This window comes from Salvia miltiorrhiza, chromosome 6 (assembly GCF_028751815.1).
Source record: "Salvia miltiorrhiza cultivar Shanhuang (shh) chromosome 6, IMPLAD_Smil_shh, whole genome shotgun sequence".
Taxonomy (NCBI): Eukaryota; Viridiplantae; Streptophyta; class Magnoliopsida; order Lamiales; family Lamiaceae; genus Salvia; species Salvia miltiorrhiza.
Window position 1 is genome coordinate 32,775,429 of NC_080392.1, and position 17,440 is coordinate 32,792,868.

At 40.7% G+C, this 17,440-nt stretch overlaps 1 long non-coding RNA gene across 1 annotated transcript; it reads right to left on the bottom strand.

The window, feature by feature from the left end:
- Positions 1 to 9,115: 9,115 nt before the first annotated feature.
- Positions 9,116 to 10,308, bottom strand: LOC130989133 (uncharacterized). The gene is made up of 2 exons (XR_009090494.1): positions 9,971 to 10,308; positions 9,116 to 9,410 (listed from the first exon to the last, which is right to left on the bottom strand). It is a non-coding gene; the product is annotated as an uncharacterized LOC130989133 (long non-coding RNA).
- Positions 10,309 to 17,440: the final 7,132 nt, after the last annotated feature.

Here is a 17,440-nt window from a genome sequence, read left to right on the forward strand (position 1 = left end):
AGCATCGTTAAAACCAATTTCTTCCTACGATTCATATGGATTTTGCTTGAGGGCAAGCAAAAGGCTAAGTGTGGGGGGGTTGATTTATGCCTAATTGTTCTAATTTTAGGGGCTTTCATGAGCTTTATTTTAAGATAATCTTATGGAAATTGGTGCATTTTATGGTGTATTTTATGCTTTGCAGGAGATTTAGGATTTCGAGATAAAGAGTGCAAATGTTGGAGAAGTTTGGGCTAAGAATTACGTTTTTGTGCATACTCTGGCGCGTCAGAGAAGCGAAGCCCCGCGCTGCAGAGAAATCCAATCGCCAGAGAAATGCAATAGCCAAAGAAATCCAATCGCCAGAGGAATCAATAGTCAGCGCAGAGGAATGAAATCACTCGCCAGAGGAATCGAAAGTGCCAGAGGAATCATAAGCGCCAGCGGAATCACCAGTCAGAGAAACCGAGAGCCAGAGCGGAAGCCATTCCGCTGGCGAGAGCCGCGATTTCCGCCAGGGTGGAGATTATTTCCAGAGCGCGCGTCACAGCTAGAGAGTTGCCTTATCTTGCACGATTCTATTGCCTTTAGAATTCTACTTTGCATGGCAACTTCCATGGTGATCTAGAGGGATTTGAAATCTATAAATAGGGCCATACTTTTCATTGTAAAATATCATACTTTGCCCTAGTTTTAGACGCCATCTTTAAGATCTGTTGGCATCCGAAGCTTAGGAATTTAATTGCTTTCATAGTGTCGATTTTAATTGTTAGGTTTCAATTTAGTTTTGTTTAGTTTTAATTCTTGGATTGTGATTGCGTGACACAATTACACGTTCAAGACGTTTACGGTATTTCGTATTTCAATTCAATTTATTTTGTTTAATCATGTTTATGCTTTTCGTTTATGTTTATGCTTTCTTTTTAATTCTGCAATTTAAATTATGCACTTAGTTTTACGCCTAGATTAGAAGTCTTTAGATTTACAAGTATTTAATTTCATAAGTAGGTTTAATTTAAGTTCTTTAAAATCTTGCCTAGGGTTTAATAGTTTAATTCGCCTAGCTTAATTTTAAGTTCGGTTTTTGCTTAAATTTTTAATTCTAAGTTTTAGTTTAATAATCCAACTCTTTACTGCTTTCTTTTGTTGCTTTTTCCTACGATACTACTAAAAGCCCTTAAAGACTTTCCTTGAGAAATGACACTGGGTCAACTTACCATCACTAGGATGTCCTTGTTCTATTGCAAGTCAACTTAGAGGTGTTTCTAGTTGAGTCAATTGTGGTATTAACTACCACCCAGGCAAGGCCAATGTAGTAGCTGATGCATTGAGTGTAAAGTTTCGTCTGAGTTAGGATACCTTCTCACGAGGGAAGATGAACTCATTAGTAAAGTTTCGTCTGAGTTAGGATACCTTCTCACGAGGGAAGATGAACTCATTAAAAACTTTGACAAGATGAGGATAGAAGTGATTAAACCACCTAGTACAATAGCGAGTGTTGTTGTGACGGTACCCAGTTTGAGAAAAATGGTGGTAGAAGCACAAAAGAAGGACGAAAATATGGAGAAGCTACGAGGAAGGATAAGGAAAGGAGAACTCAAGAATTACCATGAGGAAAGGGTTGTATACTGAAAGCAAGACTTTATGCTTGTATACATTGATTCCTTAGTTCACTGTGTTTCTTCTATCTGAAATATTGTTATTGCATAATCCTATTATAGTCCAATTTATCTCATACTATAGATTATATGGTGTGTTGTAGATCACAGAAAATCATATAATTGGAAAAAGTTGAGATATAAATTGAGTTCACAATCGAGGCAACTATGAACGAGTTGCTGGTTTAGATTGTAGCATAAATGGATAAATAGTTTGTCTTGGCTATTTATTTATGCTAGTACCTTCGTGTATTGAACAGGATCACAGTGAGATGAATTCTTATATTCTGACTAATTAAGAATCAAGATCTCGGCGACTTAAATAATCTTAACCTTAGTTGGATTAATCGGTGTAAATAATATATTGACTATTGCTTTGATTTATCATGGGTGAGAGTTCTCTTGAAACTCAATATACTCGATACTTTGGGTGATAGCAATTATTATTTGACATGCGATTATATTGCAATAAGGAACCGTGTCCTGCTAGTAACAGGATGATAATATCCTCTCGAGAAACTTAATAAGTTTATCGTATTAAACCCTGCAGGTGGAATTAGTTCCGATACGATAATAAGTTTAAGTGGTAGCACTCGAGATGTCGTTTATAATTAAACGACTAATTAATTAATTAATTGATCGTCAGAGGAATTAATTAATTAATGGATATTGGATATCTTAAACACGGGGATTAATTAAGTCTAATACTAGCCCCGACTCACCTAAAGAATAAAGAGGTAATTCAGTATTAATTTTCTAGTGGAATAAATTAATACTTGTGTCTCGATTTTATTCTGGGCTGAATAGGAAAATCGAGCACTGGGAGGCCAAACTTTATTCAAGCTAGTAGATCCCCGCTTGGCCCAATAAAGGCTTCACTCCATATGGGGCGTCCGTCCATCTCTTTCTCACTTAAGCCTTTGGGCTTTGTTTTAGTTTAATTAGATGATGGGCTTATTATTTAGGGTTTTAATACCCAGTATAAATAATAGGTACAGCCCTAATTCTAATTACTTGTGACATTACGTGAGATAAAAAAGAGAGAAATATGTGAGAGCACAAAAAGTGAGAAGCGGCGCGAATCCCTAGAAAAAGGAGAGGACTTGAAGATCGTTGCCACCCAACGTCAAGTCTTGCCGTGGGAACAAGTTGGAAGATCAACACTGGAGTCGATCATTGCCGGATTTGCAAGTAAGATTCTATCCTCTTGCTATAGGCACATGGTTTTTGTATGTATTCGTTTGATATCCGAAATGGATCACGGGCATGTGAATCATATGTCAAAATATGGTTTCTTCAATTGGTATCAGAGCCGTGGTTCTAGAATTTCGGCTCTGTCGGATAAATGAATAGTAAAACCATTAAGTTTTTTTTTTATTTTTCCTGTTGTTTGTTCTTCGTGGCTTGTTGATTCGTGGGATACGTTGGTTTGACGTTGTAATTGTTTTTCCACCACGAGAAAATCCGTGGTTAAATTAGATTTTCGGATTCTGTATTTTGTTTTCGAATGTAATCTGTTTTGCTGGAGATTCAACATGAAATACGAGGCTGGCACAAAGAACAGCGTATGTTTTTTCGAGGCTGGCACCGGGACTGCTGTCCGGCGTAACACCACCGCGTCCGGTGAAGGACAGCCGCGTTCGATGTGACAGAGCAAGGCTCAGATCTGTTTCGAGGCACCCTCAAGCGCTGCGCTGCTGTTCTGTGGCTGAATCACTCTCGGCGTCTGCGGTTGGGGGCGCTCCGGCGTTCCTCACTGGCTCGACTGCCAGAGCGTGCAGACGGAGGGTGCGGCGACAGAGGGAAGTCACGGCGCTGCAACGCTGGTGTCGGGTGGAGGCTCACCGGAGCAGCAGCGATGGCTGACGACGCCGCCAGCAGGAGAGCAGTAGGTAGGCGACGGCGCCTGATATCGGCGTGTGCTGGTGCTGCTCGACGTTTGTGCAGCGCGGCGGGAAGAGGCTGTGCAGCTCCGCTCTGGCGGCGCGCAACCCTAGGCAGCGCCTGGTTCTCTGCAAGCCCTAGCAGATGAACAGTGTCTGCATTTTTGGGCTGCTGAACGGGCCTGGGCGACTGGGCCGCGAGTTTTGGGCCCAAGTGGTGGGCTGGAGAGGATTTCCAACCTGTTTGGTGGCTGTTTTGGGTTGGTTTTGCCCAATTTTTTTTAATCTTTTTTCTTTTAATGTAATAGATTAGAAATGGGATTCCACGAATGGGCCGCGAAGAATTTTTTTTTCTATATTGTTCCTAGCATGTCGTGGTTTTTATCACCGTTAAGGTGTTTTGAGCATGTTTTTATTTGCATTATGTGAATGTAAATGCGCATAGAATATCATGTTAGGTTCTATCACGTTTTCACTAAGCACGTTTTAATTTCAAGCGAGCATGTTTTATTACATGTGTTCTAGAAATTGATAACACTCATGTTTCCATGGTTTTAGTGTTCATATGATGTCAATTTGATAGGAAATTGAGTGTTGGATGATTGTTTTGTGCTTAATTTGCTTTATCTTTTGAAACATGATTCTTACTCAAACATTGAAGGAAATTTCAGATTTATTGAGTTCGAATTTGGAAAACTGTGCTGAAATACAAGTTGTAGATCGTCTCGATAGGAGTTCGTGAGCGCAAACAGATCGCAAATCCGAGTTTAGATGATAAAATTATGGCCGAAACGAAAATATCGCGCGCAGGAGTCAGAACCCGGCGGTCAAACACCGTTGACCACCGCCCGAAGAAGGATTTCCGGCGACCTGACCGGCAACCGCCGTCTGGGTCGCCGGACCTTCTGGAACGTTGGAAAAGATGCGGCGATCGCCGTGTGATGAAGATTTTTTGTGCTTGAGCCAATGACCGCCGGATGGGTCGCCGGGCAGGTCGCCGGCTACCCGGATTTTTCAGTTTTGCGCGTTTTTGGAGTTCTTCTGGGTTTCAAACTCTGTATTTTACCCTGGTACTATAAATAGGTCTTCTTATGACCTATTTTGGGTTCCTTTTTCAGTTCCCAACTTTATTTTCTCAGTTTCATAGCTTTAGATTATTATTGCTTTCCAGTTTTTACAGCTTGGATTGGATTTCCACAAGATTGAAGATTCAAGCCGCTACAAGTATTTTATTCAGAGTTTTATTTAATTCAGTTCTTTCAATTGCGTTCTCATTAAATATGTTTTTGCTTTCTTTTATTATGTTTGGCTAGTTCGTTAATCTGAACCTAGGGTTTGTACATAGTTGATTAATTATGTGTGTATGATTTGTTGATATCAATTTGCCCTCCAACTTGTGATTCATGATTTCTGGTGCTTAATTTCTTGTGAATTATTTGGCCAATATTTTACATGTCTAGCTGTTCAGTTTGAGACTTGAATGCGATAATTGTTCAGCTGATTCAGGAATGCATGTTATAGAAGTAGCCTTGACACTTGAATGGGATAGGTGAAACTATAGGGAGCTATTCTTTGTGTACGCTTGGGAGTTAATTTATTCCTTGGAGTCTTGAATGTGAAGGGGGGTAAATTAATCTACTTTCATAGGTGTTCGTTAGAGAAGCTTGTGAATAGTTTTGTGATCTCTCATCAGGGTTGGATTAAATTGGTAATTGAATCAATAGATTAAATGCATGTAATTAATTAGTAAAAGTACATCCCTAGGGTCAGAGTCTTTTATTATTTGAGTTTTTACCTTATTTTATTTGTTGTTATTTGAATTTAGTTATAATCAAACCTTCCTACTTTCTGTTGCCTGTCTACTGTTATAGTCTGTTTAGGAGATAGCTAGAGTTATTTCGTTGTGTCAGTCCCTGAGGATACGATACTCGATTGCTTTTTATTTGCTACAATTGCCTGTGATAGTTGCAGTTTTTGTTGTTAAGAAATTAGTGATCAGAAATGCATGCTTAGGTTCTCCGTGACAACGTGATTTAACCTGTAAACCTTTTGAAGTAAAAGACTAAGCGGATAATTCAATTTTTTTAAATAAAATTGATATAGACCTCTACAGTTGGTTTAAGACAAAGTAAATTGATAATTGGTGTAAACGTCCACACGAACGTGGCTTGCACTCATTATTAATTTGCAGTTTTTGTCGGTTAAACTTCTAAATTAAAAATATTTTAATCTTGTGAATAAGTGGGAGTTTTGCACGTAAACATTCACACTATCGTGACTTGCATGTATTAATTTCTGCGTGTTATTCTGGAAAGAATTAAAATTAATTATTTTAACCTTGAGAATAGTGGGAGCTTCTCGTGTAAACGTCCACACGAACGTGGCTTGCACGGGTTAGTTTTCATGGATTATTCTAGGAGGGGTTAAAATAAAAGATAGTCATAAAATTGACTAAATTGTGGTCATTGCTTAGACGTTAATTTCAAGTACAACTCCCCAACGGAGTCCCTTCTTGAAATTGCGTGGTCTACTAAAGGTCCGTTTATTGGTCCCATTTTGTCATAAGGATAAGTTAACAATGGAATGAGACCAAAGACTGGGTGTCTGGTCAAACGAAGAGGGCGTAAACGTCCACACGAACATGGCTTGCGTGTAATTCGATTGGGCTAACGGAGGTTTCAATAATATTGTTTTATCAAAAGGTTACAATATTATTGCTACGAATCTTTATGCAATAACGTGTTTTTCTAATGTGCGCTTGTTTGTTTATATTTCAGATATGACTGTTACCCCGCTTTTGAATGTTTTATCTGCTAAGCCGCTTACTGGTCCGAATTTTTCGGAATGGAAGCGCAATCTGGGATTTGTCCTAGACGCGGAGGAGTATAAGTTTGTGCTTACTACTCCTGCTCCCGCGAACCTTCATACTCGGTCTTCCGAAGAGCAAAGGGAGGCCCATAAGCGGTGGCATAGGGCGAATAATATGGCGAAAGCTTATATTATGACCACTATGTCTTCTGCGTTGCAGCTGCAACATCAGTCGTTGGAGACTGCGGCTGCAATTATGAGAAACCTCGAGGAGCTCTTTGGAGAATCGGACCGATCAGTCCGTTTTGAACTTATGAGGAAACTCATGTCTTCAAAAATGACGGAAGGTTCGTCTGTGCGCGAGCACGTGCTTGGAATGATTAATCATTTCAATGAGCTGGACGTGCTCGGTGGAGGAATCGAGGATGCTACTAAAGTAGACATGGTTCTCCACACTCTGCCCAAATCCTACGAAAACTTCCGACTCAATGCCGTAATGGGCAAGAAAAAGTTCACTCTAAATGAACTGCTTAATGAGTTGGTTGCAGCCGAGGGGGTCATGGGAAAGAGTCCACAGGCTTTGGCCACTGCCACAGGACCCAGTTTTCCACCGAAAGGTAGGAAGAAGAAAGGGCCCAATGGAAAGAAAGGCCAAGCAAAAGGTGGGAGCAAGAAGAAGCTAGGCTCGACCGGAGGCGTTGACAAGCCAAAGGGGAAAGGGAAATGCTTCAAGTGTCAACAAGTAGGACATTGGAAGTCTGATTGTCCCATGATGAAGAAAGCTCAAGGTATTTCTACTGCTCTTGTAACAGAAACATACTCAGTTTCGAGATCTTCCCATCAATGGGTTGTTGACTCGGGTGCAACTGACCATGTTTGTTACACCTTGCAGGGGTTCCTGCGGACAAGGGAGCTTAGTGGAGGCGAGCTGGCACTCTCCATGGGAAATGAAGCAAGCTTACCTGTTGTTTCAATTGGAGATGTGAATTTATTGATTGATGGACATGTTTTGGTTTTGAGAGATGTACTCTATGTTCCGAGTTTTCGGAAAAACTTGATTTCGACTATTCAATTACGAAAGTATGGATATTCTGTTCTTTTAGAAGACAGTGCAGTATTCATCAAAGATGGTCAAGTTTTATTTAGAAGTGCGGCTGATTCTCTTTATACTTTTTCATGTCCATTCGATTATTCTTCATCTGCTTATACTTTGACTACAAACCAAAAGAAGAGAAAGGCTTCTTCACAGGAGAACCAAACTCTTCTTTGGCACCTAAGATTGGGTCACATCAATCTAAGGAGGATCCAAAGACTGGTTTCCGATGGTATCTTGGAGTCTCTCCAAGTAGAACCAATCACAGTCTGCGAATCCTGCATAGAGGGAAAGATGACGACTCGGCCTTTCAAGGCCAAGGGGTATAGGGCCAAAGAAGTGTTGGAACTGGTTCATTCTGACTTGTGCGGACCCATGTCCACTCAAGCTCGTGGAGGGTACGAGTATTTTGTCGCTTTCATTGACGATTACTCAAGGTACGGATACATTTACTTGTTGTGCTACAAGTCTGAATGTTTTGACAAGTTTCAAACATTCAAGGCGGAAGTAGAGAAGCGACATGGTAAAAGTATCAAGTCACTGCAATCTGACCGCGGTGGCGAATACCTCAGTAACGAGTTTAGAGCATACTTGTTAGAATCTGGGATCACATCTCAGTTGACTACACCGGGTACACCCCAACAGAATGGTGTAGCAAAGAGAATAAATAGGACTTATCTAGAAATGGTTCGTTCGATGATGAGTTTCGCTACTTTACCTATTTCGTTCTGGGGATATGCCTTAGAAACAGCTGGTTACATTCTAAACTTAGTGCCTTATAAGTCGGTTGCAAAGACCCCATCCGAGCTGTGGTCAGGGCGCAAGCCTTCTCTTAACCACATCCGGGTTTGGGGCAGTCCAGCACACGTGCTGAACAAGGATGCCGATAAGTTGAGCCCTAGAACTGAAGTAAAGCTGTTTATAGAATATCCTAGAGGAATGAAAGGTGGTTATTTTTATTGTCCTAAGGATCAGAAAGTCGTTATTAGCACTAACGCAAGATTCTTGGAAGAGGACTATGTAAATAACCACAAAAGTAGGAGCGAAATCATTCTCGGTGAGGTCAAAGAAATTGGCACGACAAGTCAACCAACTCAGCCAATTGTACAAGATGTAGTACCCCAAGTCTCATCAGAAAACGCACAAGCAGTCGATACTGAATCTGCAATAGTGCCACGTCATAGTGAGAGGACATCAAAGGGCAAACTGCCCAATCGATATGCATTTGTCAATGAATCTACGGATTCAGTTGATGATGGGCTTGTCGAAGAAGATCCCTGGACTTACTCAGAAGCACTAGCAGATCCAGATGTTCTTGAATGGGAAGCATGTATGGTTTCTGAATATGAATCCATAACTGCCATGGATGTATACGAGAAATGTTTGCTACCTGTTGGTCGTGAGGCCATTGGTTGCAAATGGGTATACAAACGCATGAGAGGACCAGATGGGAAGGTTACGGCCTTCAAAGCGAGACTAGTGGCGAAGGGTTATACTCAACGACCTGGTATCGATTATGAGGAAACTTTTTCGCCAGTAGCCATGCTGTCGCAGCCCGACATCTAGCCAGTGATAGCGTAGATTGGGTATCGATACGACTAATAAAAAGATAGGGTAGAACAAAGGAATCTGAAAGACTCGTCAAGCAGAAGCTACTAATAATTCAAGTAAAAAAAAAATAATATCATCAATCTTAAAAGAAACATTATCAGCTTCATTCATTCAAATGTATCAAGGTTCTAGTCAACATAAACAAAGGGAGTATAGCTAAATAGTTACAATGATTCATATTGTTCAGGGTAGCACAACATAGCGTGATCAGACTATATGTATGAAGACATATAGCTGAGAGTAACAATCCTAATTAAGTTTCAAGAACATAGTCTTCAACTATTCGCACAACCGTATAGAAGTAAAATACGGTACTCAAAAGGGTCGTCTATGAACAACAGCCCTCCAGCGATTCCCCAATCTCTCTCCTTGCTCATCCTGCACATTTAGAAATACATGCAGGGCTGAGTATAAATACTCAGTGGACATAAGCCGAAAATAAACAATCTCGCTCTTAGAGCTATACATTTAACTTGCCATTTAAACATCACACAGGGGTTTTTCCTTAAAAGAACCTGTGTAAGCAATTGATAAATTTCAAGCATCATAAAGTAATGAAAGATAGACTGCAGTCATAAATACTTAGCATGTAGTACCACTTCTACAACTCATCATCATCATCATGGTACTGAGAAGTAGGCCTCCTTCTCAAGCACCGTAACCGGCCGACCAGACAGTCGGCTCACAGTCATTTCTGACCGGCCAACCCGGTGTACAGCTCACGGTTACCTCCGTGTACACAATCCCGCCTTTGGCAGGACCCGAAATCGTCTCATCTCATCAGTAGAGTGTAACGTACAGGCTCGTCGTCATCAAAATTCGGCAAGTTAATTAGTTCAAACATCAATTTATCTCAAAACATCTTAAAAACTTATAGACATCATCATAATCATCATTTTAAAAAGCCAGTAATAGGAGTATTAGAAAGTAATGCCCACCTGGAAATCTTAGCTTTGGTACTAGTACTTCGGAGAAATCCTACTTATGCCCTTGACTCGCGTCTTCAGATATCATCGTTGGCATAGACGATCATGTAATAAAATAAACGTCAATTAGACAAATCCTCACTAGGTTTACTATTCTTATCTAAGTAGTAGTCTTCCTTTGTTCCCTTGTAACTAATCACTCTTCGTAACAAACTCTCTTATAATAAATTCTAAATATTCATCATTTTTATTTCCAATGCATCACCAAATTTTAAGTCTAATTAGTTCATTAAGGAACGACTCCTAAATACTCAAACCCATCTATCAATCACATACTAAAGTTGTGAGGTTATAACACATTCTTTAACTAATATCTGATAATTCGCATAATGCTTAATGACTTCACCATGTGGTTAAATCTCTCAAGAGAACCGAATTTGGTTAAGTACATTTATCTCGGAAAAGTATTACATCTATATACATATATAAACATATATATATATATACTCTATTAGCCTTTTTATGAATTACTAAGGTGTATAGTTATCACCATTAACACATGCAATTTACTAGATCAAAGTAGGTGTAATTAGTGAAAGACCATACTTGACTTTATATACTCTGTCCCAACTTCAAGTAATAAACTGCTTTACCTCGGAACTCTCCTGGGTTTGGGACTCATATCATTTGAAACCTCTTAACGTCTAGTTTCATTTAAAAAAAAGTAGGTTGCAAAACTTTATGTGGTTTAGGAGATATGATCATTTTCCTACAGTCTACCATATTCGACAGTTATGTGCAACTGAAAGTTTTGATTTTAGAAAAATAGTAGATCTTGTCAAAAAGACTTAACCTTTTATGGGTAGCTAGCTATCATGTTCATATTGTTCATATAAAAATTTGGAAACCATAAACTCACGAAAAGCTACTGGAAAAGTGACTCTAGTATCTGTTTCTTCCACACTTTCGGTAGAAAGTTGCAGTTAGAGACTCATAATTTAAAAGGTTATCAGACGATGTTCAAATGACCTCAAATTTTACATGAACGTTCCTAACACTTATATATGTTTACCATAAAATTTTCAAGATTTGTGGGTATCAAAAACCCCGTCGAAAACAATCAAGTCAGTAGCTTAAAAGCTAGCCAATTAACTCATCAACTAGTCCATCCTAAACGTATAGCCAAGCATACTCTATTTTCTTGTCAACCCAATTCATCATAATCATTATTAAACATTTCTAATCATCATTTTAATCCATCAACAATCATAACTTCAATCTCATAGGCTCATTTCATACTCAAATCCTTACTCTCTTCATGAATCTTATCTTCCAATCATCACACAACCTAACACTTTTATATACCAAAACTTAAAATCAAATCATGCTTTTCATTCAATGACCAACAAATAACATCTTAATAGCATGCATATACTCTCCATTTTAAAGTTAGAAGACGACAAAATTTTATAAGACTTCCAACCCTAGTGATCTTCGAAAATTACCAGCTCGAATTAGGAGTTGGTTTCATGCTTCACTCATCTATATACATGCTCATAAAGCTTAGATATAAGTAAATTCATGTGTTTAGAAGCTTACTCTTATGATCTGTAACAAAAAGTATAACTCCTCTTCCTTGACTCCTAGCTCGAACCTTCACCCGAGCTCTTGTTCTATGGATTTACGAGTGTTTTTAGCTAGATTTAATCGGTGGTTATGGAATACACGTAGCTTACGAAGCTTTTTACCAGCTCATCAATGGCGTTGGTAATGACAGTCGAGAGAGGAGAGAGAGAAGAGAGAGGAGAGAGAGGAAAGGGACGTCTGTTATGGGGGATGAAAGAGAAAGGTGTTATATATATATATAACCCCATTTACTTAGCCAACAAGTATTGGATAAATAACACATGCTTAATTATCCACTTGCATAAAATATCTTATCCGATAACTATGCTTATCCACTTGCTTTGACTTCTCTCTCTCTAAAGTTAGTTCCGCACCAGAGCAGAGAAATGGTGATTTCTCTACCAATGCAGAGGAATGGCTTCACCTATGGCAATTCCATAGGAATCGCTTCACCTATGGCTTTCCAGAGGAATTGCCTCACCTCTGGCATTTCCATAGGAATTGTCTCACCTATGGCATTCCATAGGGAATCGCCTCACCTATGGCATTCCATAGGGAATGGCCTCACCTATGGCATTCCATGGCATTCCATAGGAATCGCCTCACCTATGGCATTCCATAGGGAATGACCTCACCTATGGCATTCCAGAGGAATTGCCTCACCTATGGCATTCCATAGGGAATGACCTCACCTATGGCATTCCAGAGGAATTGCCTCACCTCTGGCATTTCCATAGGTATCGCCTCACCTATGGCATTCCATAGGGAATGACCTCACCTATGGCATTCCATAGGGAATGGCCTCACCTATGGCATTCCATAGGAATGGCCTCACCTATGGCATTCCATAGGGAATGGCCTCACCTATGGCATTCCATAGGGAATGGCCTCACCTATGGCATTCCAGAGCCCGCATCCCGAGCAGAGCTCGCAAGCCATAGCAAAACTCTTAGGCCAAAACAGATCTCCAAGGCCAGAACTCGGCTAACATACTATCAAAGAAAAGATATCATTAACTTCATCCTCGTTCAACCATCATCTCTATACATCTTTATTTCCTCAAAGTATTTCATTCTCTAATTCCATCATCGAAAATATAATAGCTCAACCATTAGAAATCTCATCTCATCAATAGCTTATTTTTATATCTCAGTACTCTTAAAACACAAGGTACTTATAATAAGGAAAAAAAAATGCGGGGTGTTACATCCTACCCCCCTTAAAAAAAATTTCGTCCCGAAATTTATGTTATTTACCTTCGGGAAAAAGCTCGGGGTACTTCTCCTTCATCTTCTGCTCAAGTTCCCAAGTTGCTTCTTCTTGGCCATGGTGTCTCCATTGGATCTTCACCAAAGCAATTGATTTGTTTCGCAACTGCTGTATCTTTCTATCCAGAATAACTTCTGGCCTCTCCTCATAGCTCAAGTCTGGTTCCAAGGATACTTCTTCTTGGTGAATGACGTGTTTTGGATCAAACACGTACTTCCTCAGTTGAGATACATGAAAAACGTCGTGGACGTTTGCGAAGTGTGGTGGCAACGCAAGTCTGTAAGCAACGGGGCCTACTTTCTCTAGTATATCATACGGTCCTATGTATCTCGGTTTGAGCTTTCCCTTCACAGCGAATCGATGCACTCCTCGAGATGGGGAAACTTTCAGAAAAACTTTATTTCCCACATCGAAATGAATCTCCGTTCTTCTAGTATCTGCGTAGGACTTTTGACGATCTTGGGCCTCCTTGATTCTCTGACGAATCTGTCGCACAGTAGAAATCATTTCTTCTACTGCTTCAGGTCCAAGTACCTTTCTTTCTCCTACTTCGTCCCAATAGAGCGGAGATCTACACTTCTTCCCATACAAGGCTTCATATGGCGCCATGTTAATAGTTGACTGGAAACTATTATTATAAGCAAACTCAATTAAGGGCAAAACTTGTTCCCATTGGGTCCCTTTGTCTAGCACAACAGTTCGGATCATATCTTCCAGAACTTGTATAGTCCTTTCAGATTGTCCGTCTGTTTGAGGATGAAAAGCTGTACTAAAATTCAATTTAGTACCCAACTCCTTCTGCATGCTTATCCAAAACCGTGAGGTAAATTTGGAATCTCTGTCGGATGTGATCGTCAACGGTACTCCATGCAGTCGTACTATCTCTCGAACATAGATCTGAGCTAGCTTGTCAGATCCATAAGTAATCGAGATAGGTACAAAATGGGCACTCTTCGTCAATCTATCAACAATTACCCAAATGGCTGTGTTACCTCTTTTCGACTTCGGCAATCCGGTGACAAAGTCCATAGCTATGTGATCCCACTTCCATTCGGGAATCTCTAACGGGTGTAGTTTGCCATATGGTCTTTGGTGTAGTGCTTTTACTTGTTGACATGCCAAACATCTTTCTACGAAAGCTGCTATCTCTCTCTTCATTCCTTCCCACCAAAACCTAGTTTTCAGATCTTGGTACATCTTCGTGCTTCCTGGGTGTGCGGTGTAGGGAGTGTCATGAGCTTCGCTCAAAATTTCATTCTTCAACTCATCTTTATCAGGCACACACAATCTTCTTTCGTATAAGATGGCATTGTCTGCCGCTTCTTGATAACTTTCCATTTTCTCAGTTCGAATCTTCACACGCAATTTCTCCATTTTCTCATCTTCTCGCTGCGCCGCGATAATCTTTGATCGCAAATCCGGTGCAATACTCAATGTGGCCAATACAACCTCTGTCTATTTTCATCCTCTCAAATTCTTTTATCAAGTCCTTTTCCTGGGTAAGGAGAAATCCCAATTCTACTTGATTACTTCTACTCAAAGCGTCAGCTACAACATTAGCCTTTCCAGGGTGATAATTTATCCCACAATCATAGTCTTTTACTAACTCGAGCCATCTTCTCTGTCGCATATTGAGATCCTTTTGCTCGAAGAAATATTTGAGACTCTTGTGATCGGTGTATATTTCACACCGTACTCCATAAAGATGATGTCTCCATATCTTCAATGCGTGCACCACTGCTGCTAATTCTAAATCATGCGTTGGATAATTCATCTCGTGTGGTCTAAGTTGTCGTGATGCATAAGCTATCACTTTTCCATCTTGCATAAGTACACATCCTAGACCATTCTTTGACGCATCTGTGTAGACAGCGTACTCTTTATCTGCCCTTGGAATAGCTAGCACTGGAGCAGTGGTGAGTCTCTTCTTCAATTCCTGGAAACTTCGCTCACACGTGTCAGTCCACTCATACTTGACATCCTTCTTTAGCAGGTGCGTTATTGGCTTAGCTATTTTTGAAAAGCCCTCAATGAATCTTCGGTAATAACCTGCTAACCCTAGAAAACTGCGTATTTCATGCTGCGTAGTTGGTGATTTCCACTCTTGTACAGCTTGTACTTTTGTTGGATCTACCTCAATTCCCCTTGCAGAAACGATATGGCCCAGAAAATTGACTTCCTTAAGCCAAAACTCGCATTTGCTAAACTTGGCGTAAAGTTTCTCAGTTCGCAACTTTTCTAACACGATCCTTAGATGTTCTTCATGTTCCTGTTTACTTCTCGAGTAAATCAAGATATCATCGATGAAGACCACCACGAACTTATCTAAGTATTCGTGGAAAACACGGTTCATGAGGTCCATGAACACGGCAGGGGCATTCGTTAGTCCAAAAGGCATCACTATAAACTCATAGTGTCCATATCTTGTACGAAATGTCGTTTTCGGAATATCCTCTGACCGTATTTTCAATTGATGGTATCCCGATCTTAAATCAATCTTTGAAAAAGTTTTCGCTCCCTGTAGTTGGTCGAACAGGTCATCTATCCGGGGCAACGGATACTTGTTTTTCAGCGTCACCCTATTCAACTCACGATAATCGATGCATAACCTCAAGCTGCCATCTTTTTTCTTGACAAAAAGAACTGGTGCTCCCCATGGGGAAACACTGGGTCGAATGAAACCCATGTCCAACAATTCTTGCAATTGCAGCTTCAACTCCTGTAACTCTGCCGGTGCCATTCTATAAGGTGCTTTTGATATCGGCGCGGCTCCGTGCTCAAGGTCGATCGTGAACTCGAGTTGTCGATCAGGTGGTAATCCTGGCAAGGCTTCAGGAAAAACGTCTTGGTACTCCCGCACGACTGATACGTCGTCGATGTTTGCCTTGGATTCCTTGTTTTGATTTAAGTATACAACGTAAGCAGTTGTATCATTCCTTTCCAAAAGCTTTTTGGCTTGTAGCGCTGAGATGATTGGCGTCTTTTTCCATTTCCTCTCAATGCCAATAAAAGAGGTAGACTCTTGGCCGGGAGGTTGAAATGATATGCGTCTATCCTTGCATTGAATCATCGCGTGGTTTTCCTCTAACCAATCCATTCCCAATATGATGTTCAAATGCCACATAGGCATTACCCTCAGGTTTCTAGCCTTAAGCTGTATTGATCCCAACTTAAATTCTAAGTTAGGACACACACATGAAACCGTAAAAGTTCTGCCAATGGGAGTGGTTACCCTTAGATGTTGTGGAGCAGGTTCTACGTTCAGTTCTAACGTATCCACACACGGAATGGAGATAAAAGAATGCGAAGCTCCAGTATCAAACAATATTACTATGGGTACTCCTTTTAACTCACCCATACCTGCTAAATTTCCTTGATTCCCATCCTTTGCTTTCTGATCAATGGCAAACACTCTCTGGTGATGTCGCTGATTCGCCTGCGGGGCTAGAGGTCGTCTTCCCGCCTGATGTGGTCGGTAAGCTTGTTGTTGGCGTTGTGGCGGTGGTAACGGTAGATGTCCTTCCATAGCCCTAAGCTGTGGCTGGAACTGTTTTGGTCGCCCTCCGCCTCCACTTTGCTGACGATTGGGACATTGATTAGAATAATGTCCTGCCCTTCCACACGTATAGCAGTTGTTCGTTCCGATCTTGCATTCTCCCAAATGTAGCTTGTTACATTTCGGACAAGGTGGTATCCCTCGAGGTCCTTGTGGTGTTGCCTGAGGTCCAACATAAGGTCGCTTATCTCTGTTTTGAAAATGTGGTGGTGCATTCTGGTACTGCCATGGCTTTTTAAATTCTTGACTTCGGTCATCCCATTTCCTCTTTCCTTTCTGTCCCTGTCCTGAAAAAGGTTGATTTCCCCTTTGAGAGTTCGGGTTCGACTGAGGCACAGGAATTTGATTCGTCTTTTCTGGCTGCATTGCCAGTTCCATATCCAATGCTCGATTTAAAGCTTCAGCATATGACAGCGCACTCTGACTTGCCAAGACAACTCGTATCTCTTGTTTTAGTCCAGAGCAAAATAGCTCTGACATCTTCTCGTCCGTATCTACTCGATATGGTGCATATCGAGCCAAATCACAAAACAGACGATCGTACTCAGCGACTGTTTTGTTTCCCTGCCTCAGATTTACAAATTTCGTTTCCTTCTTCTTTCGATAGCTTCGCGGCACATATTTTTCACACAACGCTATCTTAAATTGCTCCCAAGTTAGAACAGCCATTTGTTCTGGGGTCATGGTTTTCTGCTTCGCTTCCCACCAGAAATCCGCTGACCCTTTAAGCTGATACGATATACACATAAGACGCTCGAGATCATCACATCGCAGAAATCTAAAGATTCGCTCCATACTCCTTATCCATTCTTCAGTTTCCGCAGGATCTCCAGACCCATTAAAGGTAGGTGGATTTTGCCTCAAAAAGAGTTCTTCTATTCTTCTTTCTGGCTGTGGAGGGGGTGGTGGTGGCGTAGGTTCTCGTTGTTCCTCCTCTTCTTCTTCTTGATTTCTATATCTTCTTCTTGGCGGCATTCTTAAAAAGAAAACATACATCAGCTCTTAAAACTAGTTTTTTTTTTTTTAAAACA